Source organism: Melospiza melodia, chromosome 1, assembly GCF_035770615.1.
Source record: "Melospiza melodia melodia isolate bMelMel2 chromosome 1, bMelMel2.pri, whole genome shotgun sequence".
In the NCBI taxonomy this organism is placed as follows: Eukaryota; Metazoa; Chordata; class Aves; order Passeriformes; family Passerellidae; genus Melospiza; species Melospiza melodia.
Window position 1 is genome coordinate 20000325 of NC_086194.1, and position 25907 is coordinate 20026231.

At 37.8% G+C, this 25907-nt stretch overlaps 1 protein-coding gene across 1 annotated transcript in view; it reads right to left on the reverse strand.

Moving 5' to 3' along the window:
• PLXDC2 (plexin domain containing 2) overlaps positions 1-25907 on the reverse strand; it is a 253175-nt gene that overhangs the window by 165102 nt on the left and 62166 nt on the right. The gene's annotated exons all lie outside the window — the stretch shown is intronic.

Consider the following 25907-nt stretch of genomic DNA (forward strand, 5'->3'; position numbering starts at 1 on the left):
GCATTTGCCAGCCAGGAGCGGAACACAGCACTCCTGATGCTTCTCCTGGTCAATACCAGGATGGTTGCCTTTGCCACTAACCATCCTTGCAGCCCCAGGATCATTGTGGTTCAGGCACAGACAGCTGGGACAACAGCCCAGCCCTGTTCTGGTGTGGTCTGTACTGAGTGCACAGCCCCAGAACAGAAGCCAGCCCCAGGTCACTTACTGTCACACTACAGGCTGTGTATTCTCTGAGCTGTCTATTACTTTGGCTACTAATACAGAATTTTCCTACTCAGTGTCTCTGTTTGAAAGAGAATAAAAAAAAAATAAATGTGAAGGGTTTAATAAACTCTCAAAAAAAGAACATATAAAACTGCTTTTCTCAAATCAAAACTCATCCAGCACACCAGGGCTGTGCTCCATATCCATGGTCACAACTACATGCTCAGTCCAGGTTTTTTCACACTAAAGATACAGGAATGCAGCTTATTTCCAAATCTTCTGGATGTGCCCGAGTAAACAAAGTTGCACTTTCTGGTTATTTTTGTATTTTATTTTCTTTTATCATCTCAGCAGGCTGTGACCCCAGAAATGACAGTAACTGCTGGTGTCATACAGGCTTTTTGGCGTCCACACACCAAGCTTATGATTCTGCCATCAAACTGTAAGTTGTACGCATATGATTACAACTTTTCAGAGAGCAAGTCACAGTATTTGTAGGAAGCAGAAGATAATAGGCAGTGTTACCCAAAATAGCAGTCAATATAGATATTCACTTTAACGGTGGGAAGACAGGCTGCAAGACAGAAATCTAGAGCATTGCACAGTGAAGGAAATGGCTTGCCTGCACTGATGTGTTAAACTCACATCTGCTAGGGTATAAAAAGAATGGAATATTTCTCTCACTTTATATTAGGAAGTAATTAAACCAAAGGGGTGCAGTCAAATGCAGCTCTGAGAATCATGTGACATATTCCCTTAGACACCTCACTGGTTCACAGGAGAGAATACAATGCCCATTTGAACAAAACACCTCTTAAACACCTTTTTATACAGGAATTTCATACCTAGACTGGTCTAACCCAGGCACTAATTTGCCAGATTAACTCTGCTGTGAACAGCTGCTGCTCCTTAAAAATATTCTAAGTGCATCTGACTGAAACCAAAGGGACACAGTATGATTTTGTCTTTCATCTCAACAGAAGTAGATCATTCTTCAGGAGAAATTCTCCTTCTAAATCAGGCTCTGATGAAAGACCAATGCCAAAAGCTGGCTCTAGCACTGGTCATACAAATTTCTCTCCAAATACCATTATTTCTGCCAAGTTTAATGAAACAGATGGCAAATGCTGCAGCATGTACTTCCCAGCACAAACTGGAAAGAATTTGGAAGCACATGTGTAACTGCACCATGCAGTGACATCTGTCTTAGCACTTATCTGTTGACAATTATGTAACAAAATAAAATAGAGATAAAATAACATCTGCTGGAACAAAAAAATCTAGGTTTTAGGAAGTATTAAGGACTATGTTTTACTTTCTCTGAGGTCAGCAATAATTTTGTTATTAATGTTAGTAGACACACAACTGAGGACAAAAGCTCATTTTAAGCGTCAAAATAGCTGCTGACCAAAGTGGAAGATAAATTATTTGAAGAAGTATTTATTGCACTGGTGGGGCATTTTCTTGGGATGATTGACTAGTTAGTGTATAACAGGCATAAAGGGAATAAGATAACAGCATTATCAAATTATTACATACACAGATGATTTAGTTTAGTGTGAAGAATTTTAGCTACATGATGCTGCTTTTCAAGATCAGAGTGTAGGAGGCTTTGCTGCATCTTCAGATTAACCAGAATAGAGGCTGCTATACTGAATATATCCATCCCCTTGGATTTTACAGGGATTCTTTAAATTTAGAAATAGATTGAAATCTGTGTGCAATCTACAGGGACAAATTTGAATCTACAGCTGGTGCTCCATTGACAATTTACTCTGAAGTGCCATACACTGATTTTGTTAATGAGAATTTTCAGTTAATTTAATGAAAGCTGATTTTGTCTTCCATGTGTTGTTCTAACCTAATGAAGAAAATACATTAACTACCTGACAGTCCCAAGGTATTACCTACTAAATGTCTTTGGAAGATGAGGATGGACAGACATTTTTGGAACTAATTTGTGAATACTATGTATCACTTTGGGAAAATCATGTAATTGCTCTTGTTTCAAAGATGTTAAGCTGAGTTGAACAGCATAAGTTTTGGGGTTTTTTGTTTTGATTGGTTGGCTTTGTCACATTTTTTTCTTTTATTTTTTAATTTAAAAAAAAGAATTCTTTCACTTATTTTATGTCTTGATTCAGGCTTGTAACGATATTTAGACACTATTTGTAGAACAATAGATTTAGAAGTGGAATATAATTCAAGTTACATCCATTTGATTTTTGGCATCTTAACAGAGTGACCTAAAGAGGGGTGACAACGAGTATTGGTAGCCCTCTGAGTTTTGCCAAGCCCAGTCAAAACAATTGCATTTATAAAGATCATACATCAGATATAAAACCAATTAATATACAATTAATGAAACACCATATCTACAATTTATGCTGTCACTGGGCAGATTTAGACAGAAATATCCATATATTAGAAAGAGAGTTTGCATTTTTTGACACACTGCCCCTCAGCTGCTTTCATTCAATGAGTATTATATCTCCCTTGTGCTATAAAAATTTCTGCTTTAAGTACCAGCACTTCCTCTCTCTCTAAGCCTAACCTTGCAGGCTCCCAGAAGATATGCAGATGCCACTGCAGTTAGGCAAGCAGATGTTTTTGAGCTTATGGTAAAGTTGCTGCCAGCTGTAGTAGTTACTTGGAACATTACAGGAGAGTTAGCATCCTCCATGAAGCCCTGTAGATTATTAAATCTTTGTCAGAATGGCTTTATTGTAGTAGACTAGTACCTTGATTTTACCTGTGTCTACATCAGTTTGTTTCAACCTGCCTTTTGGAAAATTAATTCTAAGGATCTTCTCCTAACTACACATGACTGTGGAATGCATGCCCAAAATTTACAGAAAGCAACACTGACATTTCCAGTTGCGATAATCTGAAACAGGGGGCTCACAACCAGTTTTCTCTTCTGACATTTGTTTTTTGGTGCTGTTACTATCCATTACTATGTTATTCATATCCATTAGTATTATCCATACTTATCCAAATTGTTAAGTTGGAGTAGAATTTAAACAAACACTTGACTCTTAATGTACCATGGTTTTCTGTACCACCTTCTGGAAGCCCCATGCCCTAGCACTAGTGCTGTCTAGAACACTGTTCTCTATCTTGATAAACAATCCTTTGGACTTAGCAACACATGCATTTATTATTCCATCTTTATAGAACAGAAACCTGCAGAAATATGGAACTACACACTCATGAGATATTACAGTCATTGTCAATGTGAACATTGCATTTTCTCCACTATATGGGTTCCTGCAAACATCTTCCTTTAGACCACAGTTACATCAGCAGGCAATATCAAGCTAAACTAGATGTAAACATATAATTTAAAAACACTCAGCCATTCAGAAGTTTATAAACATTAATCCTTTCATTATGTTGATTCTTTTTAAAATATCATGTCCAACTGATTTTAATCTTTGTCTTTATCTTAGTAAAAAAATTGCCTAGTTAGGTTGAATGAGGCATATCACTGACTCCATTTTCAGTGCTCAATTCCGACTGATCAAAATGACAGGCTTACAAAAACGCTTCTGAAAGTCCCAGTATGCCTGCTCACATCCTCTAACACCTCCTTTGAAAACATGATCCTTAATGATTTCTGTAGTATCTGAAATGTTTGTTCGGACATTGGTTTAAGGAATGCAGTCAGGACATTCTACGTTCCTTTCTCTTTTAACTTGACAGAATACGGATCTCTGTAAAAGAATACGGGATGAAAATCTGTTTAATCCCAGCACCTCACCCACACAGGCTATGATAAAGTCTATTTTTCCAGCATGCCTTCCCAAATATTTCCATGTGCCTCTCTATATGTGTACGTGTGACACACTTTATACTGAAGATGATGAGAAAGAAAGAGTGAATGAAAAATTTTTTATGATGCATTATAGTTATACTAATCAACAGGTTTCTGAAAGGCACTTGGATACCATAAAAAGAGGCATGGAATAGGAACGGAAGTGTGGCTTCAAAGCGTAGAACACGCTCATAGCAGGAATGTAAGGATTTAGTGCTCAAGTAAAGTAAACCTGTGGTAATTTTGATAGACCAGGGAACTACTACAGAAAACATCTCAAGCCTCATGTATCCAGTTGAATGCATAATAAAAAATTTAGATAATCCAAAGATATAATTCTGTCTCTTTATCTTGTTCACTCATAAACAAGATCTCCATAAATCACAAGCTCCTACATAAATTGATAATATTGATAGTCAAACAGTAGCTTGGTCTTACTAACCTAGCAGAAAGCTATCCAAGAATGTTTTATATATTTCTCCTAAACTCTGACTTACATGTATTCATAAGTTATATACATGTATTTGTTCTTGAGCCATTATAATTCTATACCTTATATAGATCTTCTCTTCTGTTATTTACCCACCTAATCATGCATGAAAATCAGCCAACTCAGCCTCCATTTTAAAAAGCTAAACAAGCCAAGGCCTCTTAGTGTTTTTGCTACATATCTTAATTTTTCTCCTCCTTCAGTGCCTATTCCAGTTTTAGTTAATCCCTCCAGAAGATAGAAGACCAAATGCAGCCTGTAGGAAAAAAAAAAAAATAAGCCTTACCTGTTCTCTGCACAACGTAATGAGTTTTCATTCACCAGAAGGGTTTCAGATAATGCACTTTATGGTCATAGCACCATTGGAGCATATTTATTGCTGTGACCCTGCTGAAATTTTCTTCAAGAATGGTGACAGATTAAGTGAAGCCAAAACCTAATATATCCTACTGTGTTTCTGTTCTGAGCTTTCTGGATTATTCAGAAACAAACTGGACTTTGCATCCTAGTGAGATTGGCATTGCCAGGTTTTCAAGTCAAGTGAAATGAAAAAAAAAAAAAGTCAAACAAATGAGGTAAAATACATAATAGATTTTTCCAAGAAACACATACATCAGGCTTGAAAAGCTCTGCTACTTACTGACTTTTTGCTCAGAAGGGATAAGAAATACCACATCTTTGTTTAAATGCCATAATACACTGTAAGACAGTGAAGAACTGCCTTAAAAAGGCTCTTGATGGAAGCTACCACTACTTCTCAGACTGTCCTTTTCATTTGCTTAAAACTTTCCCTATTTCTCAGATATTCAAATAATCAATCATATATAACTTCAATTTCAGATCACAAGAAATTAAAAGCTTGAACATTACCTCACAGACCTAGTCCTTTGAGCAATCCATCTGGCTAATTAGAATTAAATTTCCTTTTAATTTACCTGTACTGAAATGAGACAGGACATATCAGAATGTATTACAACCCTTAGTACTATCAGCCAGCATTGTTAAATCCCAAAAGAACTGAAGACTTTAAGATGGGAGGATTATTCAAAGGGATTATACACTAAATTCCTGCATGTTAAATAATTCATCAGAATTAATTCTACATATATTATCAGCTTTTCTTTCCTTCTCACCAGTCCCAAAGATCAGTTTATAAGAATGTGAAGTGATTCAGTCTCTATGATATTTTAAGGCTTTTTTTTTTAAAAGACCACCTTCAGAATGGCTGTAAAAAGGGGACAATGTATGTCAAAACAAACAAAAAAACCCCAGTGGTAAGAGCTAATAGTCTACTTGAGCAAGTGAAAGGGCCTCATGCTGGACAAATCTTGATTTCTTGGATGTCTGAAGTCCATCTTTTTTAAAAAATGTCACAAATCATTTTTATTGCTGTCTTCTCCTCCAACAAAACAAGCTATCAGCATAATTCACTCTACAAGGATAGTTTAATACACTTAAAAGAGCACAGCACTACATTTCTCAGATGACTGGAACTAAGCCAAAGCAAAGCAAACACAAATTGTGCTTCCAGTGTTCAAAAGCACAATTAGACAAGCAGGACTGACCAAGCTGACAGGTTTGTCTTACGTAATATTTCCTGAACAAAGTGCAGGGCTCCGATTCTGTGATGTCTGCTGAACACCATGCTTAAGCTATTAAACTCAAAACCATTTGGGACACAGAAGATTTTCAATATTCATGAAGGGGCTGGCTACATGTTGAACAACTGAAGTCAAGAGTACTCAGGGGATGAGTTCTAGTAAATGTTGCCATTTTTGTCACTTCTGTCTCAAGACATGACCTCTCTCTATAAATTCTGTCCATGCTCTCAAGAGATGATCAGTAGGGTCCTTCCACAGTTTACTCACTGTAAATCAAAACATCCATTGTTCAATATGTGACTATTTTAATTTAGGTCCCGTCACTCTCTCCCTACCACCTGACAGGCTTGGACTCTTCCATCTCAACTTGAGGCAAGATCCATTATGATCTAGTCCTTCTTGTCTTGGGTTGGGAAAAACTCCTGTACAGTACTCCTGAAAAGAAAACCCCTCAGCTAATCTATTTGAAAAAAAATCCCCTTCTCTGCAGAACACAAATATTTTTAATGATTCTGAAAGTGTTCCAAAAAAATAATGTATTAGTTAATGAGGATTAAAATAGTAATTGGCCTATACAGCTTGATCCAGAACTTCAGAAGTATTTAGAATATTCAGTACTTAGCATCACTAACTCCCACTGAAACAAAGAATGCATTTAATAATTCAGGCTGTAAATTCTTATTTAAATATTGTCCTTTCATTGCAATTGAAGCTGATGTAAAGTCAGAGTCAAAGAATTATAGCCCTGCTGCAACAGCTCTTAGCAATTAATCAGAAAAACATTTCCAGAAGTTTTGGCTGATGCTCTTTTCTCCTGGGCTACTTTTTAAACACTTTAAAGCTTCTCTGTCTTTTAGTCCTAAACCTTATGATCTTGTTAGCCCACCTGGACTGAGGTTGACATTTCCCCATTATTAGCATTCTCTCTACTCTCACAGGGCCTCACATTTCTCTTGGAGACATTTCATCTTTGAAACTGTTCTATGTCTTTCCTGTTTTCTTCCTAACAGCTTTTTCTGCAGCTCCAGCTTTTCCTGCTGAATCATATCGAGCAGACAAAGTAACACTAACTAGCACTGATACTACAACAGAAAAGAAAATATACCTTTTATTTAATTCACAGTAAAGTAAAGCTGAAAGCAAAGGTGAACACTGTCTTCTGTGAGGGTACAGCTGAGAAAGATGGCAGTGTACCAAATATAAAAACAGAAGAATGTATTAAAAGTAGATTCCCCTTTTTGATATAAAACTAAGATAGAAACATTTATTTTGTATTCTTGGCAGGATTGTTGTCACTGTCCTTCTGCCACTTCATTTACTGAGAGTCTACATGTCTATGCTGATTATTCCATTGCTGAATTGCTACACAGAAGTATAACCAATTTTTGAATGTTTCTTTTGGATAAATTTAAGTTAATAAAAATCATCATTAAAAATAACCATTCTGTGTTATTACATCAAACTGTAGATCCAGGACATACGTACATCCATCTGATTGAATCATGGAAACACAGATGTGCACAAAGGACAAAGGTAGTCAGCCTTTCCTCTCTATGAGGAAGTTGGTTTCAGTAGGATTTGAATTCATTCATCCTCAGATGTAAACACCTCAGCTAGTCTCATGCTCCAGTGAAGCCTCTGACCATGGCAGATGGATAGACAGATGCCAATCCTTACCATTTACTTGCAGCTCCTGCCATGTTTTCCTTTCATCCACCTTCCTCCCTCTTTTGCAGCCTAATCTTTATTTTCTGTTTCTTCTCCTTTACTCCTTGTCACTCCTTCTCAAAATTATTTTTTGAAGTGTTTGTTTTCCTCTGCTTCATATTATTCACTAAGTAGCAAAAATGCTTCCAGGATCCTTGAAAACTTTTTTGGAACTTAAAACTGAGTGTTCCTCATGGAAAAATAGCCAAGAAGCTCAAAGAAAAAAGTACTGGCCTTGTTTCTTCTCTAACTTTTCCACAAAACCAAGAATGTTTTTTGTGTCCAGCTGGAATAAAAAGTCACTACTAAAGGAGAGCACAGGTGTAAGTTCTGACAATAATGCAAATAAGACAAAAAGAGGCAATGGAGCAATGTGAAACAGGACTACATAGGAACTAAGCAACTTTATCTCCTGGCTCTTATCCACTCTGAAGAAGTTTATATCTTAATAGAGACAAGAGATTTCTTAAAAGAAAAGACCTCTCCTAATTTCAACACTTGTGCTCATTTTAGGAGGGTCCATATGATTGTCAGATATTGGGTATGCAGCAGACACATTCCCCTGCACAGACACTGCAGAGAACCTCAGGCTGTGGAGAGGTGATGAACACTCCCACTCTCAACAACACCATGTGAGAATGTACTCTGCACACACCTTAGGTGAAGCCTTTATTAACAAGCTTTTATGGGCTGTAAAGTGTGTAAAGTCAAATAATGAACATGGAGAAAAATATTGAAAATAATAAATATGATTAATTATTACAACTGGTTCTGGAAACAGAAAACCTTGATCTAATTCCCTCCTCTGCTGTACCCCCAAGAGTGAAAAAAATGTCTGTGGGAAAAGAGAAGCCATTTATTGTCAGTAGAGACCACTCCATGACCAGAGAGTAAAGCTGTGGTCATCATTATGCCCTTAAAAAACAATCATTTTTTTTCTTACCAGATTTAAAAATGTGTAAAGTGAAGGAACGTGATATATATTCAGAAATTCTAGTGTGCTTTCTTTGTGCTAAAAATGCAGAGCAGTGATGTTAAAACCTTTGCAGTATATGGTCAATAAAATATTTATACACGGCATACTTGGAACAGAAATATTAAGTGTTTCAATCTTGTTTCACAAGAAATATAAACCATGGCACAGGCCTGATTAAGTACTGTGCAGATAGCAAGTAGAGATAAGCAACACTTCCTGATTTTGCATTATGGTGTTGTTGATCCACATCATGTAATAACTCTAAAAACATTTGGCTTGAGGAGCAAGCACAGCAACTGATTATTGAACTGTGAAAGACAGGTTAACTTGATAAAAATTTGTTGCTGATAGATGCTCACCACTGCTAAATGAGGTACTTAGGAGCCCACCATGTGAAAGGTCCTGCTCCACACATCTAAATGTGTCTGCCACCAAGAATTCAGACTTCTCCTCAAGTGTAAGCATGGCCCCAGGATCTGCTGAACTTAGTAAATGACTTAATGACTTTGTCCATGGAGTGTAGCCTTGATGTAAACCTTTGGAGAATGACAGAGATAATAGTGAACTTGACTTGTGACAGAGAATAATAAAAAAAAAGTGATATGTCAACCACAGCTTCAGCAGTACAGTGTAATACATAAATATAATGAAATTCAATTGCCACCCTCAGATCACTTAAGAACAGGGTGGTAACAAGGCTTGTTTTAAGAGGAAATGCTGTTTTTTCTGCTATCATTAACTAAAATAAAATACTTATGTATTTTCTGAAGGGCTCAAAAAAGTGGTTTTTTTTTAGAAATGTCAGATGTAAGAAACATTTTCTGTGACAGAATAATTTTAGGTATCAGTCATATATGTGTGGAGAAGAAGATATAAGGAGAAGGGGAGAGGGAAAGGGAGACATAGGCAGGGAGGGAATGTTTTCATTCTAGATCAGTTCTGAAAATTCACTTCCAAAATAAGTATAAAAAATGTTTTCATATTATTTTTGAAACAGGAGGAGTTTGACAGGGAATCTTTGAAATTTCCTCAAAATTTCCAGGATACTAATTAGTTAGATGAAGAAAATGAGGAAACATAAGTACACATCCCACCAGCAAAAAGCTTTCTTGTAACTACATTAGAGAATGTTAAAATAGGATCTCTGTGATCCTACCAGGTTTAACAAGACTCACAGATCATCTGTGATTAAATGCAGGTCACATAAAATAACATCTGTAACGCTGCCAACTTCAGTGAGGCTCAAGCATGACAGTGATTAAATGCTGGTCACATAAAGTAACCCCATGACTCTGAAAACCACGGAATAGATTTGCAATTCAAAGGCACGTACACAAATATAAAAAATACACTCAGATTGTAACTGCTGGAGATTAACTAGCAGGAGATTCTTATGTTCTTTAACAAGACTTAGAAGGTTGCAAAATAGGCATAAAGATGAACAGAACTGTCTCATGAAATCACAACCATTACTAACACATAGGAGCGGGATGTTGCTCCTCCTGTGCAGGAGTGCTTTTGCAGGATGCATTTTGTTTTACTCCACAGCATTAGTAATTAAAGTTACTCCCACACTTCAACAGCACGTCATCTAAACACCACACTTTTTACTGACAGGTATTTATATGAAAATTAATAAGAGGACCATTTTCCTCCCCTCTTTCTTTCAATCATTTGAAGTGCTGTCAGTAAGAAAAGATAAGAAGAGCAGAACACTGCTGCATGACCGGAACTCCACAAGGCATGGCAAGGCAAGGCAGGGGAATAACTGCTTCCTGCAGCAAACACAAACCAGAGCTGGATGTCAAAAATATAGCTCCTTGCCTCAGCTGCTGCTGCCTTTGGAACCAAGAGCTGAGTAAGACCTATTCATTCACATGCGTGGGCTGAAAATGAAACATTATGTACTTCTCTTAAAGCTGTTTTCAGAATGGCTCCTCATGATGCATCAGAAAAAAATGGCAGTTTCATAAATCAGATCAAATCAAATCTCCCCTACATTAAAAAAAGAATTCTCTTCAAAGTCCTGACAGGCCAAGCTACTTTTTCTAAGTTTTAGAATGCCAGGTGCCACACCAAGATATCAGCAAGTTTGTAGAGTCCTGTTTGTCTTTAGTATAAAACATTCCTTTTGTATCAGTTTAAGAGATAAAGGTGCTTTTGCTTTTTCAAGATAAAGTCATGCTGATGTACTGAATGCACACATCCTGCAGTTTTTCTGAGCCTAATCATGGAAGCCTATCGAGCCTTAGCTGATGCTTTTCATTTACTTTTTTCATGTGCAGTAAACCACTGATGGCTTTTCTTCTGAATTCTTATTTCTCCTTTCCTGACCTACTTTTTGAACATGAGGTTTTGGGAATACTATTACACATTTGCCTACCGGATGTCTGGGCCTCTGCTAAAGTCATCTCTTCTCTCGGCTACTCCTGCATAGCTGCTATTTTCAGAGGAACACAAAATTAGCGTGATAGACTATTCACTGCCAGCATGAAAAGGCTAACTTTAAATATTTCAGGACAATGCCACAAGTAAATGCATTTGTTGAAGGCATCTTTAAAAAGTTGACATTATCAGCAGATTAATTTTAACTGCCAAGTTTAGCAGGTTTGCCAGGAGTACTAGCAAGCACATTGACAATATGAGTAATTTTGTCAGCTGTCATCCATTTAGTCCTTTGACCTTTTCTGCTGGAAAATCTTGCAAAACACACTACATTACTGCATTTATTTGAATCAGAAATACAATACAAATAACCTGTCAATTAATCTGGCTTCCAGTCCTAGCATAAACTTAAATTTGTACTGGCACCTTCTGTACTGAACAAAAGTTAAAAAAAAAAAATTAAAAATCTCTCCCTCTTAACAGGCTTCGAAAGTCAAAAAAGTGGTTTAATAAAACCACAGATACTCTACTTTACTCTTATCTTTCTTTAAGTTCTGCCTGTTTCACAGACCATCTGTTGAAGGAACATGGCAAAATATTCCTGTGACTCACTTCAGTCACTTAGAGAATAAAGTCTTCAACAAACCCACTGCTGACATAAAACTTGTAGACGAAGTGGTTGATACATGTGCTATCTTTTTTAAAGAAAATACAAAACTATAAATTAATACCAAAACCAAGACTAGCAAACAATTAAAATGGAAACCTTATGCTCCAGGGTTTACCTTCTGCAAAGACATAAGCAGGTGCTTTGTTTAGCACATAAAACAGACTCATTAAAATTAATGGAACAGTTCATTGTATGTAAGAGTGCACAGACTTAAATCAAAATGATCGGAATTACCAAATTTAATCAGGAGTTAAATGAGTCAGCAGAAGAGCATGACTTAGATCTTCAAGTTTAATCTTGTTTTCAATTTTTAGGGTTTTTTTTCTTTAGTGAAAAGTTGAGTCTTTACAGGTAGTATAATTTTTTCTCTCTTCCTGCAATTATTAGGGAACATTATGCCAAAGATACCCACAAATAGTGACTAACAAAGCCTTGTTACTTTATAAAAGTTATTCAAATCCCTAATTTCTACTTTGGATTAAGTGTGAAAATAGTGAATGGAGTATTTCTTACTAATGAGATAATGGTAATCTCAATTTGTGTCTATACATACAGATGGAAAATTTTATCTCAGTTAAAGCTAAACAGAAAAAGGAAGTATTAAACCCATTTAGTCAGGGAGCAGTCTCACTTGACTTCACCCATCTAAAAGCTAAGCACCTCATCCCAGGAGGTAACCTAGGCTTGGTTTGCACTCAGCAGGGGTAAGAGGCAGCTTCAGCATGTGACTCCTTCTTCTAATGGTGAAATTATTTGCCATCTGTAATGGCTATCTGACTGAAAAGGGAAGACAAACTTTTTGCTTACAATTCAACAACTAATGTTGACCTGTGTGCATTAGAGATATTTTTAAAAAGCTACCTAAATGTACAGTATTAAATAAAGAAAATTATTGCAAATGCAATTGGGTCTATTTTGCAATTTAAATACATTGATTTTGGTCAGCCCAGTCCTTAAAATTTTAAAACTAATAAGCAGTATTTCTCTTGTGTTTTAGCCAAAGAATGAAAATGAAAAATATGACCAACTTTCAGGCCTTTATAATTTCAGACCATTTCTTAACTTTTAGGGAACAAATCACAGAATAGAACTTAATGAATAAACTGAAAATATGCATCCTATGAAGATTAGGATATTTCTGTCAGAAGCTGATTTTACACTTCAGCAAACCTATGTATCAGGTGGTCAGGTCTCAACTGGCCAGAAATTTCCAGTGGTTCACCCAGACACCTTTCTAAAAAACATCAACTTCAAACACAGTATGCCTTAATATGGCTTTGGTGCTGTTTTGGGTTTTTTTTTTTTTTCCTTTTCTGCTGGGACTTGGCTCTCAGCAAAACGAATATTCAGAAAGTGCTTGTGCTCAGGACCATATCAGATCATTATAATTTTATGGTTTGTCATTATGAGAATATAAGTCAGAGTTAAAATAAACATTTTGCAACCCTCACTATAACACATATTTATTTAAATTTGTACATTTCTTGTGGACAAAAGTAGGAAAGACAAATAAAAATATCAAAAATTATGTAGATTTTTGTAGTCTTCTCAAAGAAAGAAAAAATGTAAAGCATATCTTTCACTTCTATTTCAAAACATTATAGTAGACAATTTTAGTAGTGTTTTTTGGTTATTGCTTATTACATTTCTTATGTCTAATGAAAATATAGGAATAGAAAAAACAAATAAACAAGAGAAAAAAACCCAAAACAAAAAGAGATGGAGAATTTGGCCTGCTGGTTCTCCTATTAAATAGAAAATTACATCTTCCCTGCCCCTGAGGCGTTCTGCTAACAATGTGCTTTTTGGATGCTTTTTCTTTTCACAGCAATTTACAGCTAAAAGTAAAACCAGACTTATTAAAAGCACACACCACCACTACTCAGCTGAGACCACTCTGCCTCTGAATTGTGCAAAGACATTTAAAAACTCACAATCTCATAGGAAACCCTTCTTGTAAGCCCAATTAATAAAATGAAGCTTTATTGATGAAATATGCAATATTCTTAGATGTCTTCTACTCATACACAAACATCTCAAAAGAGGAATGTATCTTTCTTTCTGAAAAAGATGAAAAGAAGCATCCTGTGTGATCAGGATAGGGCTGTGATAACATGCTTATGATAAAGCAGTTGATGTACAGTACCTGAAATTGCAAATACTTCAGTTGAGGAACTACTGCAGAACACATTTATTGGCTCCATCTAGGCAACACATGAAAAGGGATTCCTATAATAAAATTTATGTGTCACAACACCAGTTAGAAAATAACGTTCTTCCTAGCTCTGAGGTAGTCCATTTATGATCTATTATCCTATTGTAGACACTATGGTAACATTAGATAATTAAAATAAATTTACAGGCTTAACATCCTTGGATTACCCTTGGTGCCTTTCTCTGTAGTTCTAGTACAGAGTTTCTGGGAGAAGGAGAGCAGGGCAGCACGGAGTACTCAGTGTAAAAGGGCCTCGTGGAATGTTGCAATCACAGACTCATGCTGTTCTGTTTAGTTTTCTATTACTTTCCTAAGAAGCCCTAAATTTCTAATTCTACAGGACTACTTCTTAGATTTAGCTGAATCTCTCACAGGACTATCCACAGTAACCTTTCAGCAGTAATGGTCAGCATGCCAAGGGCCATTTGCATGGTTAGTTTTTTGTTTTTCCCCATAAGCGCCACTTTACAATTAATTGTACTGAATTTCTAACTACGTAAGATTAGCTAAGATAATGAACATTGCCAGGCCTTTTCCTTTTTTAAAGATTTACAGTTGCTCTGATCCAGCACTATGAACACCTAAAGGTCTGATCTTCATGGCATATACAGGACACAAGCATTAAACATCTAGAATATCTATTTCCCTGTCTTGGAGTCACACTTCTTCCCAATTTGAAACACAAAGACAAAAATAAAACTTCTGTGTTTGACACTACCAAATCAACAAACAAACAAAAAAATCATAGTGTAAGGCAAGAGAAAGTTTCTGAACTGTTAATATACTCGTTAAGCATTCCTGGGCACTGCCACAAATGGATTATCTGCCACACACATGACAGCATAGAGTTTACAAAGGTAATATAAACATTACAAAGGTAATGTTTATATAGATGTGCCACCCTTGCTCCTTTTTCTTGAAAGCTATGTTTTTTCTGATTCTGTACTACAAAAAAAAAAAAAAAATCTATTTTCAGGAATATTACTTTGAGATATGTCAGGTAATAGCATGGTCCCAGGTGCTAAAAAAAAAAAAAAAAAAAAACCCAGACATATTTTTAAGGTCCAAATTTCACTAAATTTGAATTTAAAATCTAGAATCACCATTTTGTTGCTGGTGGATAACCTCTGGTTTCACTTACACATCTGTTCAAAAGTATTTAGTTCAAGATTCTGGGCAATAGCCTTCATTTTTAGGTTTATCCTCCAAAAGACTAAAATCTGTGTTTCTGGCACTGATTTGAATATTTTCACACTGTTATATAAATGGCATTAAGGATGAAAACCTATTTGATGTTCAAAAAGGTTTGTGAGCCAGGTGTATTAAAACCACCACAAAGTTGGTTGGAGTTTTTTTTTTAAAAAAAGTAATAACAGTAATAGTAAAGTTAGGAAAACATTAATGTCTGAAGGACTTTTCCTTTGTATGGGTTCATAGTTCACGTGGACTGACATGGTAGGCAAAACGTCTACCCAAAAAATAAATTCTGAGCATGAAAGTTTTTGTCCACAGTTGTGGAATGTGATAGATTTAATCTAAGCCACACAGATTGCCAAAGACAAGCTCCAGAGGTGTGCTTGGGATCAATGCATTCTTGGATCACAGAACATTTGCTGCACTTGCACTTCTGCTGGCATGGGAGCTAACGAGATTAAACTGAAATTGTGCGCGCCCATGCAAAGGCTGTCACCATCTTCTTTTCTGTGGGCATATTCAAAGCCTAGTTCTGGGGGTTTCAGTGGCACATAATGTTAGGTGATTCATTTTAGCCACATGTTAACATAGCAGGAAGTATTCAAATACAAAAGATAAGTAGAAAATACTTAAAGTATGTTAGAAGAAAATTGTGCAACTTACTATTTGCAAAACAATGCAAAATACTCAGAGGAAACATTTAGAGATGTTTGAGGCTATTAATCATTGTATAGTTCACTTCCTCAGGGAACAGAGTACATATTAACAAAGTTCTTCTATTATTAAATCAGAAGACAGATTCTGAGCAGAAAATGCACATCATGAGGGACTGTGTTGACAAAGTGCTGAGAACAATGCCCAGCGGGTCAGCCGCTTTGCGTCTTCTGCCATGATGCAAAGCATCATCTATCAAAATATCTAACTAGGTTGCAGTTTTAGGAAGAGTAGATTTTTGCTTACAATGCAAAGTAAGTGGTAGCAAAAACTATGGCATATAGCAAACAACAAACACTACATAAAAGACTTAAAAACAGCCTCTTTGTGTTCTCCAACACTTCACAAAAAGCCACAAATTATATATAAAAATAAAGAAATAACAAGGAGTAGAACCAATCAAAAACTATTTTTTCTAGTAAAACAATACAAAGCTTGCATCTATACTTCATGATCTGAAGCATGAAGCTTTCATCCAGAAAGTAAACAATTCTCCTATTATGTCTCCACCTCAGGATGGCACTGCAGATATACAAGGCTGGCAATAAAATAAGACATCATTTTTTCCCCAACATTGGAAAGTATCAGGAAACTTATTCTGAGCAAATTGTTCAATTCCTTAATTTGGGCATTGTCCCTTTTGCGATAGGCTCCTCATCAGTCTGAGCAATGGCAACTTGATTCAGTTCTCATTCCCTCCAACAAGCATCTGCTCACAATGAAGTATTGTTTTAATTTATGCAATGAACAGGACTGACATAAGAACAGCAGCATCTACCATTAGATATCCCTGTGCCTCCAGCATTGAACTTGGCAAAAGAGAAAGCAGCAGATTTGTGTTCACAATCAACCATTCTACAAAAGCTAAAGCATAAGACCTTGGCTCTCATAAGAACATTTTACTTAAGTAAAAATGCTTTAAATCAGGTAAAATTTTGGAAATTTTGAATTTTATTCTGTGTTATGAAGGGAACACAGAGACACATCTCTAAAAAATTGACATTCACAAACAAGAACCATATAAACATTTGCATAGTTCTTTAAAGTGCAGAAATATTGTACATTTTGTACTTATAATATAATACTAATTTTCTCTTCCGGAGTCTTCTCATGTACTTTCCATTTTTTCCCCTGCAGATTAATTTTGCCAAATGTCTTTGCTGTCTGCATAAATATTTTAAATGCTGCCTTAATCTTTCCCATTATTCACCCATTATGACATGGAGCAGATCTGATGCTGAAGTAGGGCTATACCTTACCAAATTTATTTTTAGTGGCTTGCATGATTCCTTCCAAGCCAGGATTAAGAGAAGATTAAGTATAGTAGAGTACTTTCTAAATCATGTATCTTGTCTTGGAAGTAAGGAGAGTCCAGAGCTAAAGACATGTAAATCAATAAATCAGTAACTCAGTTCAGTGTCATTTCACTGTTCAAAAATGCCTCTCTTGGTAGCAATTTGCCAGTAGGAATATCTGCTCTTTAGCACTTCAGTCTTGTTCCACTGAAATTAATACAACTCTTCAGTAATTTTGTAGTGCCAAACTGACCTACTCCATAAGACGTGCAAATATGGCAGCATTTTAATTCCCTGATTCCAAAAATACTGTTTATACTCCTAGGAGTAATATTTTTCTGTAGAATTAAAAGGCAAAATCAGTGTGAGGTTTCCTTCCACACTGACTTCAGTAAAGATCCTTGGGAATGATCATGACCAAATTTTATGACATCACAACAAATCAGTGTACCAATTCACCCTGTCCTTGCATCCTAAAGGGAGGAATCACAACATCAGGTGGGAAATCAGGAAAGCATGGACACTTAAGAGTTGGACTTGATAATCCTTGTAGGTCCCTCCTACTCAGAGTATTCTGTGAAACAGATGAGCCATCTCATCATTCCTAAGAGCCTCACATGGATAACTTTTCCTTGCGCAGAAAAAGAATTTTTTCATTGTAAAACAGTTAAAAATGTAAAAAAACCAAAACAAAATAGAAACTGGTTTGATGAGTGTCATGTTAATCCACACCTTAGTACTACAGGCCAGTGAAATGGAGCTTCAGGCAATCTGCATTTAGATTCAAGGTCACAGATTCTTGGCTCTTGGTCAAGACTGATAGGACAATGAGAATGAAAGCACCAACCAAGGACATGAAAGACCTATGCTGATCTTCCATCAGACATTATCTAGTATTAAACCTCCTGTTTCTGATCTTTCCAACTCAAAAAACCACAAAGATATAACATCAGGGATACTGACAAAAAAAAAAGGAAACCCACACATGGAAATAGTAATTGTAATTCCATTTTAAAGTAAAACAAAATAAAATACACCAGAACAAACTGATTTTTGAAATACTACTTTGTCTGACAGATTAATTGTCTAGCTTGCGTGCTCTTCAACAAAAATACCACATTTCACATGCTTGCACACTTACTGCAGAAGCAAGATTGTCAGCTCATTTGAAGCCCCTGCATGTATTAACTGATATATTAAAATAACAGAAATGTAAAAGATTTCTTGTGATTGTAACACTTAGAAGAATAAGAATGTAATTTTAAATATTTTATGACTGTTCTCTTTGAAATATTTATCGCCTCTTCTATAGCATATCCCATTTTCTATTCTCATTTTTTTCTTTTTCCATTTCTTATTTCACTCTGATATCGTTTCTTATCTGTTCTTGCAGTTGCTTTTAGAAATGGAACCTAGAAAAAACTCCTGCTGAAAGATAACAGCTCTGTTTGCAGATTAAATAGTCCATGAGGAGATTTAGCACCTGCAGGGGAGCTGATTCTGCGTGGTGCGAAGCATCATCAGTCACGCTCTGAGCATCAACAATCACAGCCAGCAACACTGGCCTTAAAAGTGGCAGTGTTTCACTGGATCCTACCCTTTCAAAGAAGATAGAAATAAAAGTACAAACAAAAATCAAGCCATGGCTTAAATACGAGTTTACAAGGGCATGTAGTGACAGGATGAGGGTAATGGCTTTGACCTGAAAGAAGGTAGGTTTAGACTGGATACTAGGAAGAAATTCTTTACTGTGAGGATGGTGAGGCTCTGGAACAGCTCGTCCAGGCAAGTTGTGGATATCCCTGGAAGTGTTCAAGGCCAGACTGGATGGGGCTCTGAGCAACCAGGTCTAGTGGAAGGCATCCCTGCCCATGACAGGAGGGTAGAATTAGATTTAAGGTCCCTTCCAACCAAGACATTCTAGGATTCTAAGAGCAATGGAAGATATTGCAATTTAGATCTAAGTAATATAATGTAACTGTGATGGGAATATTTTATACTTCCCAAAGCCAGAATTACCAATGTAATTTTAAATGAAGCATCCAATAATAAATGGTGTACGTACTAAAGACCTCACTCTTGTACAGTTGATCTACTCTGTCAGCCTCCTGCACAAAACAAAAATCTGAAGACAAGAAAGAACCCAAAACTTAGGATAAATGTCTTAACAGTGACAGACAACCATGAAGGAAAATCCTGTAAGCTATAATACTCCTCTCAAAGCAAATTAAATTAATTAGAGGGTATGACTACAAAAAAAAAAAGTAAAATTTGAAGAGAAATATAATTACAGGATTTTCTTTGATTGAGCCTCCCAAAACATTCCCTGGTTTCAGAGAATGACATACACCCTGAGGCAGTTATCTAGCATTTACCTATAGGATATCCTACTTCGAATTACCTAATACAAAAAAAACCCCAAACCAAACCCAAATACGGACACACAAAAACCCCCTAAAACCACAAAAGCAAAATGACAAAACAAAACAAAAAAATCCACACCAAAATAAAAATGTTTTTAAAATATGTTCTTGAAAATCAAGCTTACTGAATTGTATTCATTACATTTGGTTAAAAAGACATACAGGTGTTCAGACTTCACAGCGGTGTGAATGACAAAACCAGTAGTAAGTCTCAGTCATTGATATAAGCACTGAACAGTTCCTAGTGCTTTTATTTTCACAGTATCCAGGTATTTCTTCATGGCCAGGACAGTATCCATCTACTGTCCTGACCACAGAGAAAAATGAAATCAGATGGATTTACCTCGCTTAACTTCTGTAACTCAAAGTTACTAGTTAAACTTAGTCTAAATTAGATGCTTCGGTTCCTACAACATTGAAAGACAACACCTCAGCAGATCCAGAAGTTCATTTGTTCCAGCATTTCACACACCTTCTTTAGACTGGGCTGACTCAAGTCTCTCTCCACTGGTTACAAGGACATCCTAGGTAATTAACCAATTAGGCTAACTCAGCTCCCTAGGCAGCTACAGTTCATGATTCCCAAAAAGTAAGTCAGACTCATACCTAGCACTAAATTTATGCACTCAAGTTATACAGATGTTCTGATTTTGACTACAATAATCGGGAAAACATCAGACAGTGAAAAAGGAACAGAGCAAATGACTCAGTTAAGCCAAGCCCTCGTCTAGTATTTCACTCAATGGATCATCCTTGCCCTTGGAGTTGCACACATTTTTAAATCATTTTAATTTTAAACCTCCTTATTTTCACAGGACTACAAGGCTTTTATTCAGTAGAAGTACAGCTGCTTACCTGACTTTCCATCAAAGTGGAAAGTAGTGAAATAACAAATTGGCTCTGCTCAGGAAGGTTAACTCCACCTTTTTCTCCTTTCTTTTTTCTTTATTATTAATGAAAGCAATTTTGACACCTGAAATTGGGTTCTCCTTTCTTTATGTAGTAAAAATGTGACATATGTCTATAGCCAGAATAAAAAAAAAAACAGGATAAAAACATCCTTTGAAGATATGCAGAGATGTTCAGGAAACAAGATTATGTTATTACTAGCAACCGTCTTCACCTGCATGTCACATAAATCAAGGTTCTGTAATCTTGTTTAGCACAAGATCGAGTATTATTTTCACAGAATATGCTGAGTTGGAAGTGAACCACAAAGCTCAAAGAGTCCAGCTCTTAATCCTGCACAGGTGACATCTCTAGAATCAATCACATCATGTGTCTGACAGCATTGTCCCAATGCTTCTGGAATTACATTATGCTTGATGCTGTGACCACTTCCCTGGGGAGCTGTTCCAGTGCTCAATCACCCTCAGGGTGAAGAATCTTTTCCTAATATCCAACCTAAACCTCCCCTAACACAACCTCAGGCCATTCCCTCAGGTCCTGTCACTGGTGACCACAGAGAAGAGATCAGTGTCTGACCCTCCTCTTCCCCTCAGGAGGAAGTTGTAGATTGCCATGAAGTCTCCCCTCAGTCTCCTCCAGGCTGAACCAACCAAGTGACCTCAGCCACTCCTCACACGGCTTCCCCTCAAGGCCCTTCACCATCCTTGTGACCCTCCTTTGGACACTTTCTAACAGTTTAATATTTTTCTTACATTGTGGCACCCAGCACTCAAAGCAAGGCAGCCCCAGAGCAGAGCAGAGCAGGACAATCCCTGCCTTGCCCTGCTGGCCATGCTGTGCCTGATGCCCCCCAGGACAGGGTTGGCCCTCCTGGCTGCCAGGGCACTGCTGGCTCAGGTTCAGCTTGCCATGGACCAGGCCCCCAGGTCCCTTTCCATGGCTCTGCTCTCCAGCATCTCATTCCCCAGTCTGTCTGTACATCCAGGGCTGCCCCATCCCAGGTGCAGAATCCAGCACTTTCCCATGCTGAGCTTCAATGGTTGGTGATTGCCCAGCCGTCTGATTTGTTGAGGTCTCTGCAGGGCCCTTCTGCCTTTGAGGGAGTGAACAGCTCCTGCCAGTTTTTTATCATCTGTGAACTTGCTTAGTGTCCCTTCCAGTCCTGGTCCAAGTCACTGATGAAGCTGTTGAAGAGCACAGGCCTGAGGATGGAGCCCTGTGGAACCCCCCTAGTGACAGGTCACCAGTCTGATGTCACTCCATGCTCTGTAACCCTCTGTGCCTGAGCCATGAGCCAGCTGCTCACCCATCACAGGATGTGTTCATCCAGCTGTGAGCTGGACATCTTGTGCAGAAGGGCTCTGTGAGAGACAGCATTGAAAGCTTTACTGAAATCCAAAAATCTCATTACATCAACTGGTTCCCCTTGATCAGCCCCATGGGTTACCTTGTCACAAAAGGAAACCAGGTTGGATAAGCAGGACTTTCCTCTCATGAAGCTGTGCTGGCTGTGACCAATGACTGTGCTGTCTTTCAGGTATTTTTCCATACCTCCCAGACTAATCTTCTCCATACCTTTACCAGGCACAGAAGTGAGACTGACAGGCCTGTAGTTTATGAGGTCCTCCTTCTTGCCTTTTTGGAAAATTTCAATAATATTTGTCAGCTTCCAGTCAGTTGGGACCTCTCTGGATTCTCAAGGCTGCTAAAAAATCATTGAGGTTTTGCAATAACATCGTCCAACTCTTTGATGATTCCTGTATGAATCTCATTAGATCCCATAGGGATCCAGAAGGAGCAGCAGATCCTAAATAATTTCAGGATCAGGTGGGAATTAATTATTCTCCCAGTCATGGCTCTCCAGCTCAGCGCACCCTAGGTCCATCATCCCTGTTGAAGACAGAGGCAAAGAATGTGTTAAACACCTCTGCCTTGTCTCTGTTCCTAATTGTGAGGAGACCAACTTCATCCTGTAATGGGACAATGTTGCCTAATATTAATATATTTGAAAAAACTCTTTTTATTGTCCCCCACAGCTCTGCTTTGCTGAGTTTTGGCCACATGAATTTTCTCCCTACAGTGGCCAGCAGTGGCTCTGTGTGTTTTTTCCATCTCACCTGACCTTGCTTCCACTGGGCATACATCTTCCTTTTCCTCCTTATCTTTAAGAGAATATTCCTGTTCTGCCAAGATGCCTTACCACCTGCTTGACTTCCACCATTTGGGAATTGCCTGCTCTTGTGCCCTCAGGAGGTGATTAAAAAGTGACCAGCATTGACAGACACCAGCAATGGCACAAAACATTTTCCCAAGGGATCTTACTCACTAATTCCCTGAGCAGTCTGAGGTCTGATCTCCTCAGGTCCAGAGTCGAGGTTTTTGCATTTTTCCTTCTGTTAACAGAGATTTTAAACTTGATCTCTTCCTGGTCACTGTGGCCAAAATGGCTTCCAATCTCCACTTGCTCACAAGATCCACCCTGTTGACAAGGAGTAGATCAAGGAGGGCATCTTTCCAAGCCTGTTCCATAAAGTTGTCACTCCGGTTTTTAGGAATCTTCTGGCCTGGGTTGTACCAGCTGTGTGATGCTCCCAGTTAATTTCTGGCAAGTTGAAGTCTCCCATAAGGACAAGGGCAGTTGACTTGGAAGAGTCCCTTACTTCCTCAAAGAATAATTCATCCTCGTCCTGTCCAGAAGGTCTGTAGTGAACTCCCAAATGGCATCTGCATTATTTGTTTGTCCCTTGATTCTTACCCAGAGGCTCTCAGCTGTGCCATTGGCAGCTGTGAGCTCCACACATTCTGCCCCTTCTATTCCATAGAGTGCCACCCCTGCAGCTCTCCTGCCCTGCCTGTCCCTCCTGGAGAGCCTGGAACCATCCAACAGGGCACTCCAGGCACAGGACCCATCCCACCAGGTTTCACTTCTGCCAGAGATGTCAAATCTCTGGGACTGGGCCAAAGCCTGGATTCTCCTTGTTTGTCCCTCTTGCTGGGTGCTTTAGTGTGGACACATTTCAGGTGTGGTGCATTGTAGCCAACACCTCCTGAGGCAGATTGAGGGATCCTGTTGGTGTTCCTTTCCTCATGTACTGACACCCCATCCCATCACTCATCACTGGCCAGCCTGGCTTTGTCTCTTTCCCCCTTCCAGGCTGGTTTAAAGCTCTGTCAGTAGCCAGCTCCTGTGCTAGAGCTCTTTTCCCCTCTGATATTGGTGCATCCTGTCAGGTGACAGCAGACCAGGTGTTGGGTAGATCATCCCATGGTCAAAACTCTAAATTTTCTTTGATTACACCAACCTCAGAGCATGCATTGATCTGGCTGGCTGTTCCTATCAATATTATTCCTTGTTACTGGAAGGATTGAGGAAATCACCATCTGTGCTCCTGATCCATCATAACAGTCTCTTTTGATTTTTGACTTTGGTTAAATCTGTACAAAAAGTACCTTGCTAGAGATCCACCATAGCATCAAGACAGTCAGCTGTGCATCCTGAGATGGAGCACAGATGATTTTAAATAGAAAGTCTTCTTCCTACCCATCTCTCCCATCTACCTCTTTTTATTCAGCAAAACAGTTCAGACAAATCCCATTTTCATTAACTCTAAGGCTTAAAACTGGTTGTAAAAACGCTGATTTAAAAAATCCAGCACCCTTGGATTCAACAATAGAGAAAAAAGATGCAGCACGGATCACTATGAACACCTAAAAGGGTCTCAGGTTTGACCTTCTGGAGGCAGGCATGTGTACATGCCTAAACCACTCATGTAGTTAGAGCTATATCATCAAGTTATTACATTTTTAAATAAATACACATTCTGAATACTGCAGTAAAACTGGTGATTTCAGATCCATTAATTGAGGGAGCTTCATGCTGAATACATCTGCTTAAAATGCTGTTACAAATGTCATATGTGCAAATGAATGCAGCCTATCCATCAGCAGTGTTTTTTACTGTGTTTTGGGGTAAAGCACAGGCAATCAAACATAACCAAGGGGAGAAGTGAAAGTTCTCTTCTACAGTTTTTGCAGTGCATTCCAAGAGGGACTGAGAGCATCACCATCCTTACTGAGCATATGCTGCAAGGAGTCAGAATTGCTTTCATTGAGTTTATAGGAAAATAAGAAAAAGTGGCAGCAGTAGAAGGAAGGAAAAAAGACAGAGACAACTGTAAAGAAGTAATTTAATTGTGCACAGTGTGCCTGACTGTTGCTGAGTAAAACAAAGACAATTTGATTCATTAAATGGAGATTGCCATTTTTGTAAACATAGACTGCAGGCTATTGATTTAACTGAGTAAATTCCATTTATACTGGGACATTTCAGGAATGCACTAAGCCTTTTATATCACTCCAAGCAATTTGGTGAATTTCTCTGTGTTTCATCTTTAGCTGTCATTAACAAGTGTTTATTTAAGTTAATTTAATAGCATCTGTAGTGGGAGTATTGAATGTGTGCAAATTCTTGTAACCTCCATTAAGAGGCTTCCAGCACAGGGATAGAAGACTCGGTTCTAATGAGCAGCAAAAGATGGTCAGGTGCCCTTTGCAAGGAGAAGGCTTGACCATGCTGGGCATCTTGTTTTGTGGTTGTGACATAGTAATTGGGAACAATTTGTCAAACCTAGGCCAGACCCCAAATCTAACAAATAACTCTACGGATATCAGAACTGGAACATATTGGTTATCAGAGCCTAAAATTAAAATGTCATGGAGTCCCAGCTTGGAACTAGAAGAAATTCAATGACTGAAACTGCATTTTAGATAATAATTTCCTCACAGGAGAGAAAGTGTCTTAAAGCCTAAGAATGCCACCACATCTTTCTATCTAAATTAGGTTTGAAATTTGAAAGAGCTACTTTCTTTTTAATCTTATAAAGAGAGTAAAAGAGAAAAACTCGGATTAAAGAGAAATTTCTTTTAGCCCAGTTGTTATCACTTTGTAGACCAATGCACTCAATGATCCTTGTGGGTCCCATCCAACTAAGGATATTTTAGGATTCCATGAAGTCAGGCTTCACTGAGGGCCTCACTTTCTCTACTTGGAAAAACATGAATTTCCATCGAGCTGCTTGCCTGCTTTTCATCATATTCCCAGGGATCTCTCAGCACTTTGCTATGCCCTAGGAAAGTACACCTTACTTCCATTTCCACAGAAGTTCTCATTCATCATCTGTTATTAGGTCTCAAGGTAAAATTTTCCATCTGTTTACTTGAATTGTTTAAAGGAAGCAATCTATCACAGTCTATTCATTCTGCATGAACTACTGGCATCAAGTGTAACAGACTTACTGTGGTCCC